Here is a 15,085-nt window from a genome sequence, read left to right as displayed (position 1 = left end):
ACACAGTTTTGTGGATTGCAGAAGTATTCTTTTCTATACCCGGCAATAATTGGAGTATAACTACTTCACTCATAAGAATAACGTTCACCCTTTCCAAATATATGTTCATAGAAAAGATTGGTCGTAAAAGATGATTTTGCCACTTAATGTAACAGAAAGAAATAAGAACTCACTTAAAGAGCATGTTAAATTTGCAAAAATATACTTCTAATCTGTGACAAAAATTTATGCTTTCTGTTTGACTGAACGAGTTGTCGTAATTCGAGGATGCAGCGACATAATGAAAAAAGACGGAATATATTAAAAAGACACAACAACTGAACTTTAGAAAATGCAAACTGTTTAATCTTAGGTAATAAGTTTTACATTCAATGAAATACTCTTCATAGCAGAACGATTAAATAATTTGAATGCGAAATCGAAAATTATGTTTTGTTATAGTTTAGACAGTATCTAAAAAATACATACTTATTTATTTTGCTGAAATCAGTTTACAAGTATTAAAATTATAGCAGATCATGGATAGCACACTAATTTAGATATTCATTTTTCTGTAACACTTAGATTCTATACCTAAGTTAATTATCAAACTTCATTACAGTTTTTTTGAGAAAAATTAAAGTCGAATGACAAAATTTGGAATCACAATCAAATTTAAATTCTTGTCAATGAACGAAAATGGATTTTAAATTTTGTGTACGTTTGTTGCGCGTAGTTGTCTGCAAACACTACTGTGACGACAGGCAGACGATGCACTTGAAAAGTGCTGTAATTTTTATTACTAAGGAATGACTGGTCACAAAAGTCCATTTGAAGTCCTGTGAAATGATGCATACAATGCCTCTGAAGATCTACAAGTGACTAACTTCGTAGAGGTCGGAAAATCTGACAGTTGGGATCGCGGGATCTATAGGAGTGGGAGGTACCCGGCCGCGATACATTACTGTGTACATCTTATAGCACTTTCTCGCGATGCTGACTGAGATGGCAGTTCCTGCGATCGCACCCACAAAAATACCCACTGACTGGAGTACTTTCATGTTAAGGTCGTGAATCTCCTGTTCTAGTTGATCGAGGTCCATTGTCGCTTCGGTTGTAGTCCCGTTGTTGTCCGGTTCTTCCACTGTTACGTTGACTGAATTACCCTCGTTCAGGCCCGTGAGCATGTCATCGATGAAATCACCACTTTCTTTGAAGGACACTTCATCGCTTTTTGACTGCGTGGAATTTTCTGGCGACAGGTCGTCTCTAGCTTCCTCATCATCTGCGTTTGCGTTCCTGACGGATAGAACAAAAGGAAATCAGGGCTCGTCTTTTCATATATTAATTATGCAAGTCACATCGTTCTCTTATATTCTCCCGTTATGAAGAAATATTGAAACGTAAGTAATGTAAAATTTAAGAGTCGAAACATAGTACCACCATGCCGCAGTGAGAGAGTTAAAAGGTTGTAGGAAAACTTTCAATTTGACCCATGATTTACTAACAAAGTCATTGCAATTGTAGAAATATACTAGGGCGAAATGGAAAATGAACATCTCTAAAGACGTCAAAGAGTAAGTTCATGTTTTTATTTGACGCTGATAGAGAGCTGAATATGTGGTCATTAGGTTTCAGCACCAATGTTGCGGTCTTCAGTCCGAGGACTAGTCTGATACAGCTCTCCATGCTGCTCTAATTTGTGCAAGTCTTTTTATTTCTGAATAACTATTGCAACACACATCCGTTTGAACTATATTCATCTCTTGGTTCCCATCTATAAATTTTATCCCGCACACTTTCTTCCGATACTTAATTGAAGATTCCTTGATGTGTCAGCACGTGTCCTATCAACAAATACATTCTTTGTTTCATGTTGCGCTACGAAATTTTTTCCCCCCAGTTCTATAGAGTATCTCCTTCCTAACGATCTTGGTGTCATAAAGGTGTGAAAAATGTATATGTAGTATGCACTCATTAGTTACGCGATGTACCGTATCCCTGTGTGGTACCCTATTTCAAAGTGTACTGTCATGCTCTTGTCTGAACTGGCTATCGTTCGCGTTTCACTTCCATGCAAGGGTACACTCCAGACAAATACCTTCAGTATATAGTTCTGAAACATAAATTTATGCTCGATGTTAACAAACTTCTCTTCTTCAGACACCCTTTTCTTACCATTGACATCTAGAATTTATATCCTTTCTGCTTCGGCCATCATCAGTTATTTTACTGCCCAAATAGCACCACTCATTTATCACTTCTAGTGTCTTATTTCTTAAGCTTATTCCCTGAACATTGCCTGAACTAACTATATTACTTTCCATTACCTGGTTTTGTTGTTGTACATGATCATCTTACATAGTCCTTTCAAGGCTCATTTCCTTCCCTTTAACGGCTCTTCCAAGCCCGTTGCTATTCCTGACGAAAAGTACAATGTTATTGGCAAACCCCAATGTCAATGTCTTTATCTCTCCCCCCTGAACTTCAAATTCGTCTCGAAAATTTTCTTTGAATTCCTTTACTGCCTGATGTACGTGCATATTGAATAACATCGGGTAGAGGCTACAACCGGGTCTAACTTCCTCCCCAACTACAGCTTACTTTCCATGTCCTTCGACTCCCATAACTGCCGTCTGGGTTCTGTACAAGTAGCGCCGGCCGGAGTGGCCGAGCGGTTCTAGGCGCTACAGCCTGGAACCGCGAGTACGCTGCTGTCGCAGATTCGAATCCTACCTCGGGCATGGATGTGTGTGATGTCCCTAGGTTCGTTAGGTTTAAGTAGTTCTAAGTTCTAGGGGACTGATAACATCAGAAGTTGAGTCCCATAGCGCTCAGAGCCATTTGAACCATTTTCGTTGGACAAGTAGCAATGGCACTTCCTCTGTCCATATTTTACCCTTGCTATCTTTATAATCTAAAAGAGTGTATGCCAGTCAATACTGTCAAAAGCTTTCTCTAAGTCTAGAAATGCTATAGACGTATGTTGGTCTTCCCTTAAGCTATCTTCTAAGATAAGCCTGCCGCGGTGTTCTAGCGGTTCTAGGCGCTCAGTCCGGAGCCGCGCGACTGCTACGGTCGCAGGTTCGACTCCTGCCTCGGGCATGGATGTGTGTGATGTCCTAAGGTTAGTTAGGTTTAAGTAGTTCTAAGTTCTAGGGGACTGATGACCACAGATGTTAAGTCCCATAGTGCTCGGAGCCATTTGAACCATTTTTCTGAGATAAGTCGTAGGGTTAATGTGTCCCTACCTTTTTCCGGAACCCAAACTAATGTTTCCCTTCGTCGACTTCTAACAGTTTTTCCATTCTTCTGCAATTCGTGTCAGTATTTTCTACAATGACTTATTAAACTTACAGTTTAGTAATGTTCAGATTTCCCAGCACATGTATTCTTGAAACTGGAATTACTAAATTATTCTTGAATTCCAAGGGCATTTCACCTGTTATTCAGCATCTGTACCGATTAGTAAAGGTTTTATACTTTCCCGGTAGACGCGAATGAACACAATTTATGCAGTCAACTGATTTACAGCAAGCTTATTTCGTAGCCTGGACGACGTTTCCCAAAGAGTACTAAACGTGTTGTATATTAAACTTCCTGGCAGATTAAAACTGTGTGCCCGACCGAGACTCGTACTCGGGGCCTTTGCGTTTCGCGGGCAAGTGCTCTACCATCTGAGCTACCGAAGCACGACTCACGCCCGGTCCTCACAGCCTTACTTCTACCAGTATCTCATCTCCTACCTTCCAAACTTTACAGAAGCTCTCCGCTGCAGAGTGAAAATCTCATTCCGGTGTTGTATATTACTTTGCAGCTGCGTATGATTGTACCTGCTATTGGGGCAAGTGACGAGAACATAGACGTCTTAATAGAAAAATACAGTTTTACACCTTGTCATACATGCAGTTGTTGCTCACCGCATGACCACCACAGGACAAATTACGTTCTATGTTACGTTTAGAATGCTAAATAGGATAGTAAGGAAACTTCGGTAATATAGTGAAACACGTAACAGGAGTTATGAATAGTACATAGTTGCCAGATTTGGCTTTGTCGTCTGTGATGTTCGTTTGCGAGTACTTCGTCGACAGGGAAAACAGAAACATCGATCTGCATCAGGCAGGGACTAACTCGGGGCATCATTATGTGTGAAACCATAGTTCTTCAATAATGACTGTTGCCGAAATGTTAGACACTGCAGAATATAAATTAAACAATATGCAATCCATTCCATTCCCGTTCCCATAACGACAGGATGATTTGTTCATTCTGAAGCCAATGTACTTGCAGATATTCGCCAAGATGTCCGTCAACTTCCTTTGTTTACCTCGATCAACTGGCCCCTCCCACATTACGTACACTGGCGAACCCAAATGCTATGACCACCTGCTTAATAACTTGTTGGTCCATCTTTGGAACACAATAAGTCACCGATTCTGCGTATGATGGATTTGAAAGTTTATTGCTTGGTTTGCGGATGTATGTTGCACCAATTGTCCACGCACAGCTCATGGAATTTCGTTAAAGAACGACCTCCGATTTGTGTATGCGGTGATGGCGACTGATAGGGACCCAGATGGGTTTCTTAGGATTCACATCATGCGGATTTTGTGACCAAGACATCAACGTGAGTACCCTATCATGCTCCTCAAAGCACTGTAGCACGGGTTTGGTTTTGAGATACGGACAGTTACCCTTCTAGAAGATGACATCGCCGGCGAGGAAAACAGGAAGCATGAAGGGACGGAGGAGGTCCACAGCTGTCAGCGTGTCTTCGATTACTACCTCAGGTCCCATGCGAATGCAGCAGAACGTCTTACATAGCATAATACTGTTCCTACCAGACTGTGTCCTTGGCGCGGTGGACATTTCTAACTGCCGTTGGCGTTTATGACGGAGTTTCTGGAGACGACCATCGACCTGGTGTAGCAAAAACTTGATTCACCCGTCGAGGCGACACGTTTACTTTGATCCAATTTCGAGGATCCCATGGCCACTGCACTTGTAATTGAAGATGTCGTTGGGCCAACATGTGAACAAGTAGGGGTGGTCCGCTGCGGTGCTCCATGTTCAACAACGTAGGATGAACGGTGTGTTCCGAAACACTTACGCGTGCACCAGTATTGTGCCCTTTCGTCAGAGATGTCATGGATCACCACCTATTCTGTTTTACAGAGCAGGCAAGCCTCCAAATTCCACTTTCTGAGAATAGTCGTGGACATCCAACCACTAATCGTCCAGTGGTAGTCGTTCTAACTCTTTCCATAGATGCTCAGTACAGCAGCACGTGAACATTCCACCGGCAACGCAGTTTCCGAGATTCTCGTTCACAGGCTCTGGGTAATAACAATACTACCTTTGCCAAAGCCACTAACGTCACAACATTTCCTCATTTGCGTCCTGTGTCGCCGCTGGAATGATTCACCATCCGTCTTTGACCGTCCCTGATGACACAGCAAGTGCAACTTGTGTCCGGATATCGTCCCCGGATGATGTTCCGTGAGTCATCACTGGTTTCACAATGCATCCGCATTGACGTACTTGAGTGCTACGCGGACGCTCAGAAAATGGTCTGTAGTTTTAGGCATGCTCCACAGACAACTGTTGAAAGCAGGGACACAATACCGATAGAATGTGCCAAGCATGTGCAGCAATCCGTCGAGACATCCAACTACCATCCCACAGGCCTAAAATGCGACCCCGGTTAGATAGCTGAAGCTGTTCAATAGGAGTACGTACTCGACGTTGGGGCATGATTGTGTCCTAGAATATATGTTGGAAACGCGGTTCACCTCTAAATTCTACACAGTTACTGGGTACAGAGTGAAAACAAATAAAGCACAGACAGTTGTCTTGAACGCCATCTGCTCGCCTATAACCGTGACAAATGAATAGCTGAAACTACAAACCCTCACTGTGCACATATTTTACCCGGGTGCCAATGAACACAGTCATTGATGGTTTTACATTTCTTTCCTGCAGTGTAAATGTGATCCTTCCATCAACCCCAAGTAAGTAGTTTTATGATTTCCGACTGTGATACGACATTCCCGTTACTACTGGATAAAAACGACACAAGAAAATTTTTCACGACTTTTGATGTTGGGCATTGTCTTATATTGAATTGAATAGGCTGGAAGAAACTGTATCACAACAACTGAATACTCACTTTCCTTCTACGCCGGTCGTTTCAACTCCAGAGGTAAAATGTGCCGTGACAGATCCACTGTTTATGACTGCTGTCGCCAGTACTGGAAAAGAAAATAGCTCGTAATATCTTCGACTTAGGGCTTGCCGTCTACATATGCTAGTGTAGGAAATGACCCGTTGCTTTAGACAATCACAAAGGATGCCATTAGTAAATAGTGACTCACTGAATATTTTACGTATCTCTGTTGAATCATCACCAAATTTAAAAGATAAAAAAATGAATTTCAGAATCATTTAAAACAAATTTTCTCTCACTCATTTCAACCGTAAATATAAAAAATAACGAAGCAATGTTTATGTTCAATTTGTTTAATAGGTGTCTCATTATAAAAGCAGTGAGGAAAGTTTGGGTTCAAGGTCCAGTTAATGAAAGTAGTTTATAGAATATTTTTGTTATAAAATTCAGTTAATTAGGATGTAAGATTCAAAATTTCACTTGATATATCCCCATTCGTTTTAAACTCACAGAATGTGCTTCGGGTTTATTGCGGCGAATGTGTACTAATAATGGTAGTAAAATTTTGCTTTTGTAGGGAGACACAATGCAGACATAACTTAACAGATAAAATTAATATTGTTAAATTATTTACCTATACAATACATTAGCAATAAGAGTAATAACGCAGACAGTGAAGACCAAAAAATGAAACAATACGTGTAGTCACAAATGGTAGCACAAGCGTAGGAGGGAGTGTCATGTACAACATACTAAAAATCCGGTGAGGGGAGTGGGTGAAAGTGGGGTTGAGGGTGCGTATCAAGATCACTTTTCTACGTACTTCTTGAATAATTGGAAAACCGCTGCATCTCATGAAAACTTACTACATGCAAAATTAAACTGCATTAAATATCTTACAAATAGGGTCTTATAAATATTTTTGCCTGTACGACTAATTGTTTGCGTGAAGAAAGCGCGAGAGTACTGAAGATCAGATGCGACGCGCATGCGCCGTAGCGTAGGTGGCTTCTGTAGGCCAGTTTAAGGTAGTTTCCTCACATGACTGACCACAAACGTCCCATAGCAAATTGTTCGCCATAGCTTCCTCTACACTACTGTAATACGTCGTGTACATTTATTCCTTACACCCTAAATATGTATTTACAGCACAGAAAACTTTTCTGACTCTAAAACTGATTTCAGCTGCTCGTAACAATGTTAATTAAACAAAAAAGAGGTTTATACAGTAACATGTATGGCGGTCTTTTCGTGAGTCTTCTCTAAGAGGAACTTTCCTGTTGTTTAACAGGGTAGTTATTTCGTTATAGAAATACGAAAATTTTCCAGGAAGTTTACGTTGGTTGTTCCCTTTTAAAAACATTTTGCTGTTTGCATACCGAAGTGGTTATTCAAGATATAGTATACGTACCAGCAAGGCTGAAGAGGAACGCGATAAAACGTTGGTCTTCCATAGCGTGGGAACTTGTCGCGCTGTGCTGTGAACACTCGCCTCGAGGAACGGAAGCAGACTGAGCCGCCAGACAGCCGCGGAATGCCGATGGGGCTAGTGAGGGGCGCCGCAGTAGCGCTGTATGGGAGGCCTCACCTAGCTGAGTTAACTAATGTGCTATGGTGTTCTCGTTGCGGAGATAGAACGTCTGCAGAGATATTTACACTCCTGGAAATGGAAAAAAGAACACATTGACACCGGTGTGTCAGACCCACCATACTTGCTCCGGACACTGCGAGAGGGCTGTACAAGCAATGATCACACGCACGGCACAGCGGATACACCAGGAACCGCGGTGTTGGCCGTCGAATGGCGCTAGCTGCGCAGCATTTGTGCACCGCCGCCGTCAGTGTCAGCCAGTTTGCCGTGGCATACGGAGCTCCATCGCAGTCTTTAACACTGGTAGCATGCCGCGACAGCGTGTACGTGAACCGTATGTGCAGTTGACGGACTTTGAGCGAGGGCGTATAGTGGGCATGTGGGAGGCCGGGTGGACGTACCGCCGAATTGCTCAACACGTGGGGCGTGAGGTCTCCACAGTACATCGATGTTGTCGCCAGTGGTCGGCGGAAGGTGCACGTGCCCGTCGACCTGGGACCGGACCGCAGTGACGCACGGATGCACGCCAAGGCCGTAGGATCCTACGCAGTGCCGTAGGGGACCGCACCGCCACTTCCCAGCAAATTAGGGACACTGTTGCTCCTGGGGTATCGGCGAGGACCATTCGCAACCGTCTCCATGAAGCTGGGCTACGGTCCCGCACACCGTTAGGCCGTCTTCCGCTCACGCCCCAACATCGTGCAGCCCGCCTCCAGTGGTGTCGCGACAGGCGTGAATGGAGGGACGAATGGAGACGTGTCGTCTTCAGCGATGAGAGTCGCTTCTGCCTTGGTGCCAATGATGGTCGTATGCGTGTTTGGCGCCGTGCAGGTGAGCGCCACAATCAGGACTGCATACGACCGAGGCACACAGGGCCAACACCCGGCATCATGGTGCGGGGAGCGATCTCCTACACTGTCCGTACACCACTGGTGATCGTCGAGGGGACACTGAATAGTGCACGGTACATCCAAACCGTCATCGAACCCATCGTTCTTCCATTCCTAGACCGGCAAGGGAACTTGCTGTTCCAACAGGACAATGCACGTCCGCATGTATCCCGTGCCACCCAACGTGCTCTAGAAGGTGTAAGTCAACTACCCTGGCCAGCAAGATCTCCGGATCTATCCCCCATCGAGCATGTTTGGGACTGGATGAAGCGTCGTCTCACGCGGTCTGCACGTCCAGCACGAACGCTGGTCCAACTGAGGCGCCAGGTGGAAATGGCATGGCAAGCCGTTCCACAGGACTACATCCAGCATCTCTACGATCGTCTCCATGGGAGAATAGCAGCCTGCATTGCTGCGAAAGGTGGATATACACTGTACTAGTGCCGACATTGTGCATGCTCTGTTGCCTGTGTCTATGTGCCTGTGGTTCTGTCAGTGTGATCATGTGATGTATCTGACCCCAGGAGTGTGTCAATAAAGTTTCCCCTTCCTGGGACAATGAATTCACGGTGTTCTTATTTCAATTTCCAGGAGTGTATTTGCTCATGTAGGTTCAATGTGATGTATTGTTATTGCTGACTTCTTTTAGATCACAACTGATCTGTCTCAGTCTTCTCCAGAACAAATCTAACATTTATACACTTTCTTAAAAAAAAGGACAAGTGCTCGAGTGCTCGTAGGACTCGCTCTCCGAGGTTTCTGTAAAAACTTAATTATGTATATAAAAATTGTTCATGTTTTGGTTTTAATGAGTGAGTGTGCGAGTATCAAAATACGTAACATAAACGCTTGTGAAACGACCCCCTAGAAAAAATGTACATGACTGTGCTTAAACTGACACACAATATTTTTAGCGCAACGCAATCTGACTTTCAAAAATCCCTTCAAAAGAATGGCCTATGCGTTTCACAAGTCACTTACCTCACAAAAATCTTGGTTACTCGAACTACTGCGATACAGCGAGCGCGACTACTGCCAGCTAAATAAAAGATTCAAACTACGGAAGGCACTAACTACTGATAGGCATAGTTAGCAAATGAAAGATTTTAATAGAGAACAAACAATGTATTTACCTTAATAGTCATCAAAAGTCATAATATATATAGCAGTTCATGACATCCAGTCTTACAAATTTCAAAACTCCGCCATTTCTCTCCCAACATCCACCACTGCTGGCGGCTCACCTCCAACTGCACAACGCTACGCGCTGTTCACATCCAGCTTCCCAACACTACAATGGCAGACAACAGTGCAAACTAGCCACAGACTGTACACAGCACAGCCAGTGATTTTCATACAGAGCGCTACGTAACGTTACCAGTAAGACAACATAAACAGCCTACTTACATAGCCCCCATGCTCCCCAATGCAGTGGCCAATAATCATTTGATAAAATTTTTCATAATTACAATAACAAAGATATCAAATGCACACACTTATTTATACAATGTTGGTCAAAAGCTAAAATTTTCTCACAGTCCATAAAGACAGTCCTGATTATTCATCAGTAAAATAGCAGTGTTTTTCTCAAAGTCTGAGCAGTAAAAGAAAATGCACGCGGAAGTAGTGGATTTCCATGCAGTCTTGAAGAAGTAGTGTTGTCCTTCCAACGGAAAGAGAGTGCTGACTCGACATGCAGACAGGTAATGGGCCACAACAGACGAAACCCACAGCGGGGTCATTCGATATTTTGAAGAATATTGGTAGGTAGGTCCTCACAGAGTAGACCCACTGTAGTCCTGGTAGATTCTGTGGTATTGGTGGGCCACCAGAGGTGCAGACCCACTGCAGTCCTTGTAGAAATAATGGTACTGGTGAGTCAGTAAAGGTGTAGACCCACTGTAGCCCTTGTAGAAATAATGGTATTGGTGGGTCATCAAAGATGCAGACCCATTCTAGTCCTTGTAGTGATGGCCAGCAGCTATCTGTTGTGACTGTGCAGATGCACAATCACCATTGAAGAGTCTTGCGGATAATATAGCTAGTCCATAACCACCGATTGTGCACTCACAAAGTTTTAGGAATTGTCCTTAGAACCAGCAATGCTGTTATCCAGTCCCTTGCTAAATTATTTACACACGTGCAAACGCTAACAGTCTTTACCTCTCACATATTGTCCATATACTATGACCAACAGAAACGTGTGCAGTGAAATGGAACTTACAAGTTAATAATATGATTAACTGGTGTCAATTAGAATTTTATCACATAAGAATACAATTACAAAGTTACAAAATACATCATTAAAGAACATAACAATACAGATAACATTTGTAGTACAAGCTTTACAAACGAATCGAAATAACATATACATCAGTGTTACAGGAATTATGACATGAGTACATACATAAAAGATCAGGATAACTTCCGAAACATCAACTTCACACATGAGCATTAAAGCAGAACAGAATAAATAATGTCTAAACATCTTTACCAAGAAAATGTCATATTATCAGAAAAATTCTACAACTTAACACATTAAGACAGGAAAAACACACATTCACATAGTGTAATAACACAAAAATACAGGACAGGGTTTGTTTTCAGTGTGACATTTGGTATGCAGTCCACCCCAAAACTTCATTCCATATATCTTTCCTCTTATTTCAACATTTGTTTCCACCAAAAAATTCTATCCAAGCATGCTTTCTGTATTTATATGTTCACACATTCCTTACCTCATTATTTATTTTCCATTATCTTACCTCATCATTTATTTCCAAGAAAATCCTACCTAAACCTGTTGTCCCTAAACCCTACTTTTTTGGTTCATATCCTCTTTCAAAATACTTTTTAAGCCAGACCATTTTCTTATAGCTTCTCAATGCATTTCTTCCAATTCATCACAACTTGTTCTCTTATATGGCCTACCCCATCTTAAGCTAACTTAAATCAACTGAGCTCAGATGCTAAACTAAGGGACGAGGCAATGCAGCACCACAAACAATTAACACGAACAGCAATGAAAAAATAATGCAAATTGGCAAAGCAAGCAGCAATATTACAACTAGTATAAGGCAATGAGCAGCAAACAAGAAAAATAAATCAGTAGTAAAACTGGCTTAACAGAGTAATGTAAAGTGAAATTTAGTAGCACTATGCCTGGCAAACAGCAGCAGCAAATGCAATAACTTATATCTAAACACGACATAGCTCAAGCAGAAAAAATATTCCAGTAAAAATGGCCATTTTTAATACCTATGTCACATCTTAACACTAGAGTGATGCATCACAAAAACTTACTCTGCAAGAAATTTACCAAGTCATTAAAAAATTATTTATGCAATTCCTGTGAAGGGAAATGTCTATTTGTGCTCTCTTTTATAAGAAAGTACATCATAAACGTATTCTTTATTGGGTCTGTAGACAGAAAATAGTGATATTAGTACATCTATTAAATTTTATGATAACCAATGCTGCAGTGCAGCAAGAAACTAGATATTAAAGAAAATGAGCAAATATGTACAAAGGAAGGCATGAAAGATCATTCATTAGCCATATGGCATTTCATAAGTTAGTAAAAATCTCTCAACTAGAAAGACAGTAGTCTTAATCAGGTGTATAGACATAAAAATATTTCTCGTCATTTCATTAGGCATTTCAGTAAATATCATAAATTAAGAGCTCCACAGTGTTATCATATGTTTTCAAGTTTGAGCGTGTTGTATTTGTGTTGTTTTCTACAAAGGCATGTCAATAGCGAGGATAATGGCCCCTTTTTTTTTCTCCACCTGTGCCTCTGAAAGGCACACACTAATGGCTTTTTTCCAGGCGACTGTCGCGCAGCTGGTTGCCCACGACTCATTATGTGAAGGTGGTCACTTAACTTTCTTACTGAAATATTTACGACACCAGTTTGCATTACAGTGACAGTCTCATATAAAAATTTTAACTGGTCGAGAATTTGCGTTGCAAATGTGTAGAAACAAAATTCTATGAATATAACAGTGTTCAAAAAGTTTTCGTCGGCATTGTGATACATTCACACATTTACAGACATTTCATAACTCTTAAAGTACGATTATTGGTTTCCAACATCCTTCACAAATTAGAGTCCCTAAACACTACTCATTATTCATATAAGTATTTGTCGACACTTCTTCAACATTTCATCATAATAAATACGTAGCATAATCAAATTCCTCATATATGGTACCATCATCTTATTGATCATAAACATACCTTAACAGCATAATACACATCGTCGTGGTAAAAATAACATTATAAAACCTCAGTCAAATATCAAAAACGTCGTAGCTTTCTGCAATAATGTCAAAACCTAAAAAAAATTCCCTGCTCATTTCAAAAGTGTCATCTACCTCAAATGCACTTTAAAAATCATGATCCCATACCAAATACGACATTCAAAGCTCTCATAGTATCATAATGGTTCCAAAAAAATATGAACAGTTCACACAGTACAGACAAAATACAGTTTCATAGGTGTGGAGTTGTCCAACTGTGTAATTGTGTAAACATGTGTCACTGATGTAGTAAAAAAAATGTTTGTCTCTCAGTTAAATGATCAGATAGCTGTGTAATTCTGTGTTAGAGAAATATGGTACCGATGTGTAAAGTTGTATAAGCAAATACCATATTAGCTAGGGCTCCTTGTGTTTGCCAGACACATAGTACACAATGTAGGCGTGTACCCCCTGAGGATTAATGAATAATACCCTCAGGTGTTACAGATTACAGCAATAGAATGAAATGTATCACAGAAAACCTTTGTATCATTGTACTTCAAATATCTTTAAAAATAAATGTTTTAAGTACAAAATTAATCACTCAAATACGTGCACTGTAGCGCTAAACTGTGCGTCTTGTTGTAAGATAATCTATGTGGAAGTGTCGCAGTTATCGTCCTCCGAAAGCTAAGTTCCGCAAAAGTCATTGTACATACCTCATGATAAACAAAAGTGAAATACTTTGCGTATAGATATCTTAGTTATTACGCTTATTGCCGTGATGAAGAAAGTACTGTGCTGTAACGTATTGTTGAGATACAGAAAAGGCTGTCTCATTGTAGCTATACCACAAAAGTTACTACTAAAACATGTTTTACTTTCCAGAATAATTCAAAAAAACTGTGCAGATATGAAACAGGAATACCGCAAAAGCAACATTGTAAATTGTCACTCATTAGTAGCGTCGTGATAAAATCGTGTAGCTGTCACATAAACTAACGACTGTGTCATCTGGTATCTCACAGAAAGTACTTTAAATCCAGAATGTATTTTCAAGTAAACCAAAATGTTGCATTAAAATCTCATTAGCAGTACTGGTAAATGTTCTAAGTATGTGAGCCTTATAGACGTTACGTAATCGTACAACTAACAAGCAAGAACGTACACACACAATAACACTGTGTCGTCTGTTCACAATAACAATGCATTCGTAATTTCTGTTTAAATAAGTTCTCTTAGTTCTTGACTGGATATTTAACTTCAAACATTGTTGCATGTTAACAGATTCTAAGTCTGACAAAGCATACTAGTAATGTAAAGTGAAAAGTTATATGGCAAAGACAAAGTTAAAAAGCAGATTATCTTTCAATAAACGGTTTTACATGTGAAATGTGGTGTAAACTTTTACTCTTCCTCGTATGCAGAGTTTCAACTTCAACGCAATTATCATGTGGTATACATCGGATTCTGTAAGGTCCATTGTAAACTAGAAAGAATTGGTGACTCAAGTGTTCCTTCTTATGTAACAATGAATGAGCTTTAATGAGAACTTTCTGACCAATATATAATTTCTTTGCATTTGCTTTACGGTGTAGTTTTCTCCTTTTGTCTGCTGCAGATTTTATATTTTTAAAAGCCAAATCAATTATGTCTTTGTGTCGAAGTTTACGTGTATTCGGGAAAGGTACAAGCTCTCTGATTCTGTTCGGTGGTTCTTCATTCTTCAGTACAAGAGTAGGTGGTAAAGCAGTGGAATCATGAGGCATTTCATTAAGCACGTTTCGAAATAAGTGTAAATATCTGTCCCAATGCTGATGCTTTCTGTGACAATAAAGTCTGCAAAACTTATTGATTCCTTTCATAATCCGTTCGGAGGGATTACAATGTGGTGAGTACAATTAAATAAAAACCAGTTTGATTTTATGATTCCGAAGCATCCAAACAGCAGATCTGAATTGCGGTCCGTTATCTGAAATGACTTTAGCTATGTGGCCAACTTCACGTAAGAAATTTTTAACAAAGCCGTTGGATACAGACCGTCCAGTGGCTTTACGTAACGGAGTGAAAGAAACAAATTTTGATGTAAGTTCAACAGCGACTAGAACGTACGAAAATCCATTCGATGTTCTGACAAGGGGTGCCAAGAGATCAACAGCAGGAAATTCTTTTAATTTAGAAGGAATGATAGGAAACAACAGAGCACGATGTG

Source organism: Schistocerca piceifrons, chromosome X, assembly GCF_021461385.2.
Source record: "Schistocerca piceifrons isolate TAMUIC-IGC-003096 chromosome X, iqSchPice1.1, whole genome shotgun sequence".
Classification (NCBI taxonomy): domain Eukaryota; kingdom Metazoa; phylum Arthropoda; class Insecta; order Orthoptera; family Acrididae; genus Schistocerca; species Schistocerca piceifrons.
This window is presented reverse-complemented; position numbering follows the sequence as displayed.